Here is a 7,095-nt window from a genome sequence, read left to right as displayed (position 1 = left end):
TTTAAATAAACCTTTTGATTCTTTTTCTACTTCCGCCTCACGCCTCTGCATTTGAGTCATCCCCCTGGTGGCCTAGTGGGGGTTTGCTGGATTATCACACCAACGAACCAGGTTCGAATCCCAGCAAAACCCTAACAGCTCTATACCCTTCATAGGGTGCTCGAGGGTTCATGGGAGTTTGCCAAACCAGTCCACATGTGCTTTGTGGATCTGGAGAAGGCATTCGACCGTGTCCCCCGTGGTATTCTGTGGGGGGTGCTTCGGGAGTATGGGGTTCGGGGCTCTTTGCTAAGGGCTGTCCGGTCCCTGTACGAACGGAGCAGGAGTCTGGTTCGCATTGCCGGCAGTAAGTCAGACCTGTTCCCAGTGCATGTTGGACTCCGGCAGGGCTGCCCTTTGTCACCGGTTCTGTTCATAATTTTTATGGACAGAATTTCTAGGCGCAGCCAGGGGCCAGAAGGAATCCTGTTTGGGAACCACAGGATTTCATCTCTGCTTTTTGCGGATGATGTTGTCCTGTTGGCTTCTTCAAACCAGGACCTTCAGCATGCACTGGGGCAGTTTGCAGTCGAGTGTGAAGCGGCTGGGATGAGAATCAGCACCTCCAAGTCCGAGGCCATGGTTCTCGACCGGAAAAGGGTGGCTTGCCCTCTCCAGGTTGGTGGAGAAGTCCTGCCTCAAGTGGAGGAGTTTAAGTATCTCGGGATTTTGTTCACGAGTGAGGGAAGGATGGAGCGTGAGATCGACAGGCGGATCGGTGCAGCCTCCGCAGTGATGCGGTCGCTTTACCGGTCCGTCGTGGTGAAGAAGGAGCTGAGCCAAAAGGCGAAGCTCTCAATTTACCGGTCGATCTACGTTCCGACTCTCACCTATGGTCATGAGCTTTGGGTAATGACAGAAAGAACAAGATCGCGGATACAAGCGGCTGAAATGAGTTTCCTTCGCAGGGTGGCTGGGCGCTCCCTTAGAGATAGGTGAGAAGCACAGTCACTCGGGAGGAGCTCGGAGTAGAGCCGCTACTCCTCCACATCGAGAGGAACCAGCTGAGGTGGCTCGGGCATCTTTTTCGGATGCCTCCTGGACGCCTCCCTGGGGAGGTGTTCCAGGCATGTCCCCCCGGGAGGAGGCCCCGGGGAAGACCCAGGACACGCTGGAGGGACTATGTCTCTCGGCTGGCCTGGGAACGCCTCAGTGTTCTTCCCGAGGAGCTGGCCGAGGTGTCTGGGGAAAGGGAAGTTTGGGCTTCCATGCTTAGACTGCTGCCTCCGCGACCCGGTCCCGGATAAGCGGAAGAAGACGAGACGAGACGAGAAACTTTATGCAACTCCTGAACATGTACAGATCCTTTGCTAAATCACTCAAGTTAAGAATTGGTCTCAACCACACACTCTGTGGACTTTCTGTAAAGCTTTCTACCTAATGTAACAGTACGCTCTACCTAATGTTCAGTGAGCTAATGTTCAGTACCTAATGTTCAGTGAGCTCTGCTCGTAAGGGGCAAGGCCAAAAACCAACACTGAACATCTGTGACCTTCAATCCCTCAGGTCAGGGGCGTATCAAGCTTTCCAAAAGTGGGGGTGTTCTGGAATGGGGAAGCCATATCATTAGAAATCGGTTTATGGCTATATACACGCCTGGTGTGTACACTGTGATGTACTGTCAATGACCGATATGGAACTTTTTCATACCCGTGGTCCATGGATGCAAATGAAAGGGAGGACAGCAGAAAGCCTATAAATCCAGTTGACTCCAGTCAAGTTCTGCATTTCATGCAGAGATCTATCATGTTGGGTTTTGGTGTTGTTACTGCCAGGGCTATGTAATTATTCAGTAAGTGAAGGCAAAAAGTATTGAGTGATAATTCTAGGTAACAGGATAGTGTTCTATAACAGAGATGTCAGTATTGCTGCCTACACTGGTATACACTGATATAAACAAAACCAAAAACTTCACATAGCCCAATAAGTCATACACAGTGTATAGATCATACACCATCATGCATAACAGTTTGGACTGGGATCGCTTTGTGTGAGCAGGAGGCATGGCTAATCAGTTCATGTTGGAGAAGCGCAGCATCCTGGAAGGACCTCTTTAGTATAGCATTCAAATAAGACGGGGCAGTTCCTGCTTTTAATGTCTTTAATTATTCAAACTCGTGTACAAAACTTGTTTGCATCATGCATTACATCAGGTTTAATGCATAAAATTTGAAAATGATGCAATAGACTACACATACAACAAACACTTAATGGCCAAATAACATTACTGTACAACAATTATTGAACATTCATTCGATTTGAAATGCCTTTAAATCTCAATTGAAAAACTCTTCTAAAAAGTGATAAACAGTAATAATGCATGAAAAGTAGACTTGGTACAAACACACACACTCGTAATAAAAAACTTGCCTCAACTGACTTTACAACTAGTAACTACTACTATTTAACATCACTGTCAACAAATCCCGACAACCTTACTTTACCCTGACACACTATTTGTGTTTGAAACAACCAAATGTGTTTTTTCTTTGCTCCTTATAAGAAACAAATTGTTGAGCAATCATTTGTCTGTCCAACAGGTCAAGGTTGTTCTTCTGAACATGACACACAGCTACACTATTAAGACGTGTTTGTGTCATGCTACTTCGCAGCCATGTTTTCAGCCTTCTTAGAACAGATCATTCATACATTACTCACTTTTTAATATTATACAGACATTTAAGTGCACATGTCAAGCAAACCTATCCAAGTTGCTTTGGATAAAAGTGTCTGCTGCTACTAAGTATCATGTAATGGAACTTAACATTTTTGGATGACATAATCAAGAGCAGTAATATAATCAATGTAGGTTCATATAATCAATCAAGGTTTTGGAGGTTGTTGATATAGACATGCATCATTAAAATGGTGTACCCCTACTTCAAAACCAAAAAGTTAGCCACTCCTGTGAGATTGAGGAGGACTCAATATGGTTCTACAAAATAGCTTAATTATCCCCAACATGATCACACAAAAGCCTAAAAACATGTTCTACTTCTCCATGTACTCAGGGACCTTGTGGCGCAACGGTAGCGCGTCTGACTCCAGATCAGAAGGCTGCGTGTTCAAATCACATCGAGGTCAAGCTTATTTGGACCTTCTGGCAAGATGGCGTGCTGAGTAGTCACGCATTTGGTATGCTCTGCAAGCCTAGTCCCAAATTGCAACAAAATTAAAACATTCTCCCAACGTTTACCTCTTTTTTAGTCAGCCGAAGCCAGAAAAATGATGTTCGAGGAAGTTAAAGCCTCGGGAAGTGAAATAAAGTTGACGCTGGAAATAGGAGCCAAGGTGAGCCTAGCATCGGCTAATGAAGCTAACGTTAACGTTCGCCAAGAAGAAACAGAGGATATGGAGGCAACTTGCTCTGTGGTAAGAAGAAGACAACACAGCCCTCCATCCAATGTCACTGTCTCTGCTAAGAAACAGAAGGGAATGCCGAAACTACAGCCGGAATTCGTGTCTAATGTGGACGTCCTAGCTGCTATGCAGAACTTAACGGCATTAGTAGAGGACTTCGGTGCACAGCTAAAACAGAACAACATCATGATAGCTAACGTCGCAAAGGCAGCGGAGTTTAACACTGCGAACATCAAAGAGGGACAAGAAAAGACTAAAGTGCTTGAAAATGCGGTGCGGGAGCTTCAGAAGGAGAATTTGGAGCTGAAAGAAAAAACTGAGGAATTGGAGCGATATCAAAGAAGATGGAACCTCCGTCTAAATGGGCTCCCCGAAACTGAGGGCGAGAATGCCCGACAGGAGGTAGCAGAGCTAATAACAAGGATGATACCAGAATGGTCACACAAAATGGACATAATTCTGGACACTGTTCACAGACTGAGGAAACCGAAACCAGGAAAGACTCGTCAGATCATCTTACAATTCACCTCAAGAACCCACCGCGATGCACTTTGGAAACAAGCGAAGGACGACAGGGTGTGCGCCGAGAGGAAGGTACGCTTCAAAGAGGACCTCACCACAGCGGAACGAGATGCTCGCAACGCGCTCTGGCCAAAGATTGAAAGAGCGAGACAGCAGGGAATGAAGGCATTCTTCAGAGGACCCTTCGGATTCATCAACGGACAACGCATTCAGGAATAGGAAAGGTGATCGGGTATACCAGCTGACTACGATAAAATGTAAAGGGAGGAAAATGTTTATTAGGGGCGTTGCTGAAGTTAAAAACTTACCGTTACTTTTGATGGCAGGTGCTTGATTTAAAGCCACTAGAGTAGCCTGTTTGGCTCTTTTCTTTTTTTTTTGTCCATCGTTCTTTTATTTATGTCGTTGTTTACCACAGAAGTTTCAGTTACATCTCTAAATGTAAGGGGTCTTAAAGACAACACGGAAAGGAAAGCTTTGTTTTTGTTTTGCAAAGGGCAGAAAAATACTTTCACGTTTATGCAGGAGACACATTCTATGAGGGAGGATGAAACGTTTTGGACACAACAATGGGGAGAAAAGATTTTTTTCAGTCATGGCACAGAACAGTCAGGAGGAGTGGCCATTTTGCTAAATAACTGTTCTGGGAAACACTTGTATGTGAAGGCAGATGAACATGGACATTGGTTGATTGCAGTGATGGACTTAGTAAGTAAGTAAGTAAGTAAGCTTAATTTGTATCGCACATTTAAACACAGCATGCACTGACCAAAGTGCTGTACAGAGTCAGTATTAAAAGACAAATGATCAAAAAGAAAAATAAAAAGAAATAAATAAAATAAGGGGCGGCACAGTGGTGTAGTGGTTAGCGCTGTCGCCTCACAGCGAGAAGGTCCTGGGTTCGAGCCCCGGGGCCGGCGAGGGCCTTTCTGTGCGGAGTTTGCATGTTCTCCCCGTGTCTGTGTGGGTTTCCTCCGGGTGCTCCGGTTTCCCCCACAGTCCAAAGACATGCAGGTTAGGTTAACTGGTGACTGTAAATTGACTGTAGGTGTGAGTGTGAATGGTTGTCTGTGTCTATGTGTCAGCCCTGTGATGACCTGGCGACTTGTCCAGGGTGTACCCCGCCTTTCGCCCGTAGTCAGCTGGGATAGGCTCCAGCTTGCCTGCGACCCTGTAGAAGGATAAAGCGGCTAGAGGTGATGTGATAAATAAAATAAAACTATAATGATAACAACAATAACAATAAGCTGATGGTTAGGGAAAGGCCAAGGAATAGAGATGGGTTTTTAGCCTAGATTTAAAGGCAGAGATGGAGGGAGCAGATCTAATGTCCGGTGGGAGCTGATTCCAGAGACGTGGAGCAGCAACAGAAAAAGCTCTGTCACTTCTCTGCTTCAGCCGCGAGCAAGGTACATGAAGAAGCCCTGTGTTAGAGGATCTTAGAGACCTTTGGACTGAGTGGGGCTGTAAAAGGTCATTGATGTAGGCTGGGGCCAGCCCACTGAGTGCTTTAAAAACAAATAATAAGACTTTAAATTGTATTCTGAAAAAGACTGGGAGCCAGTGCAAGGACGCCAGAATGGGAGTGATGTACTCACGTCTCCTGGTGCCAGTTAACAGACGTGCAGCTGCGTTTTGGACCAGCTGTAAACGTCTAAGTGAGGTTTGAGGGAGGCCAAGATAAAGGGAATTGCAGTAATCCAGTCGTGATGTGATAAAAGCATGGATGACTATTTCAAGATCGTTATGAGATAGGAAGGATTTGAGGCGGGAAATCACTCTGAGTTGGTAAAAACTATTTTTGAGTCACTTAATAGGAGGGGATCTTAATTATGGTAAATGATGAATGGTTGGATAGGTCTCCCCCAAGAGGCCATACTTATTCACCGAATAAGACATTTCAAGAATTCTGCCATTCAAATGCGCTACAAGACGCCTGGAGGCACTACAATGGTAACAAAGTACAATTTTCTTGGTTTCAACCAAATGGGAGTCATCTGTCTAGGTTGGATTACTGGTTGCTATCAGACCCTCTTTTAGGACTGGTGTCTGATGTAAGAATGTCAGCAGCTCCGTTAACAGATCATTCAGTTATCTCTCTAGTACTAAAACCCCCGAACCACAATTTCATTCTAAGGGTTATTGGAAATTCAACTCAGAGTTACTTTCACATGATTGTTACTGTACGGGTGTCAAGCAACTTATAAAAGAGGTTATGGATATGGAGGATTTTTCCTCATACATACTGAAATGGGAATTCTGTAAGTATAAAATAAGACAATATTCAATCGCTTACAGTAAAAATCTTAAAAAGTCTCAAAGACAAGAGGAACTGCAGCTCATTAAGGAGCTGAATGCCACATGCAACAAGCCCACACTTACAGATAATGACAAACAAACTCTATTGACTCTGCAGACAAAGTTGGATGATACTGTATGTATGCAAGAAAAGCCAAGGGTGCTTGTGTTAGATTTCGGACTAGGTGGATAGAAGAGGGGGAAAAAAACTCAGCATATTTTTGTCGCCTTGAAAAAACCAGACAGCAAAGGGATGAAATACGATCTTTACTGATTGATAATAACCTATGCAAGGATCAAAGGGTTATTTCTAAAGAGATTCTAACCTTCTATTGAGGTATTTCACCTGACGTCACAGGGTCACGTGACGCCCCGGTGTCCACCATTTTGGACGGCAAGCTAGCTAATGTCAACAACATCGTAGCTGGTATGTTACTGTAGCAATATTTACGTTCAGTCATTTGGATGACTGTTAAAACCTTTCAGTCTCAAGTTATTCCTTTACTGGATTTACTAGTTTACTGAGCTAGTGTGCGATGGCTCCCGGCTTGGCCGGCGAGCGCGCGATGGCTCCCGGCTTGGCCGGCGAGCGCGTGATGGCTCCCGGCTTGGCCGGCGAGTGCGCGATGGCTCCCAGCTTGGCCGAGCGCGCTAGCTCAGTAAACTAGTAAATCCAGTAAAGGAAAAACTTGAGACTGAAAGGTTTTAACAGTCATCCAAATGACTGAACGTAAATATTGCTACAGTAACATACCAGCTACGATGTTGTTGACATTAGCTAGTGCTAACAGCTAGTTGCTAATACACTGCTACAACTACACCGACCCTAATAATACAGTTCTTAGTCATTGCCTGGTAACAGCAAATTTATAACGG

At 45.0% G+C, this 7,095-nt stretch overlaps 1 non-coding gene across 1 annotated transcript; it reads left to right on the top strand.

Moving 5' to 3' along the window:
* The first annotated feature begins 3,051 nt into the window (after positions 1-3,051).
* On the top strand, positions 3,052-3,123 carry trnaw-cca (transfer RNA tryptophan (anticodon CCA)). Its single transcript has one exon. It is a non-coding gene; the product is annotated as a tRNA-Trp (tRNA).
* Positions 3,124-7,095: the final 3,972 nt, after the last annotated feature.

This window comes from Neoarius graeffei, chromosome 1 (assembly GCF_027579695.1).
Source record: "Neoarius graeffei isolate fNeoGra1 chromosome 1, fNeoGra1.pri, whole genome shotgun sequence".
Taxonomy (NCBI): Eukaryota; Metazoa; Chordata; class Actinopteri; order Siluriformes; family Ariidae; genus Neoarius; species Neoarius graeffei.
This window is presented reverse-complemented; position numbering and strand designations above follow the sequence as displayed.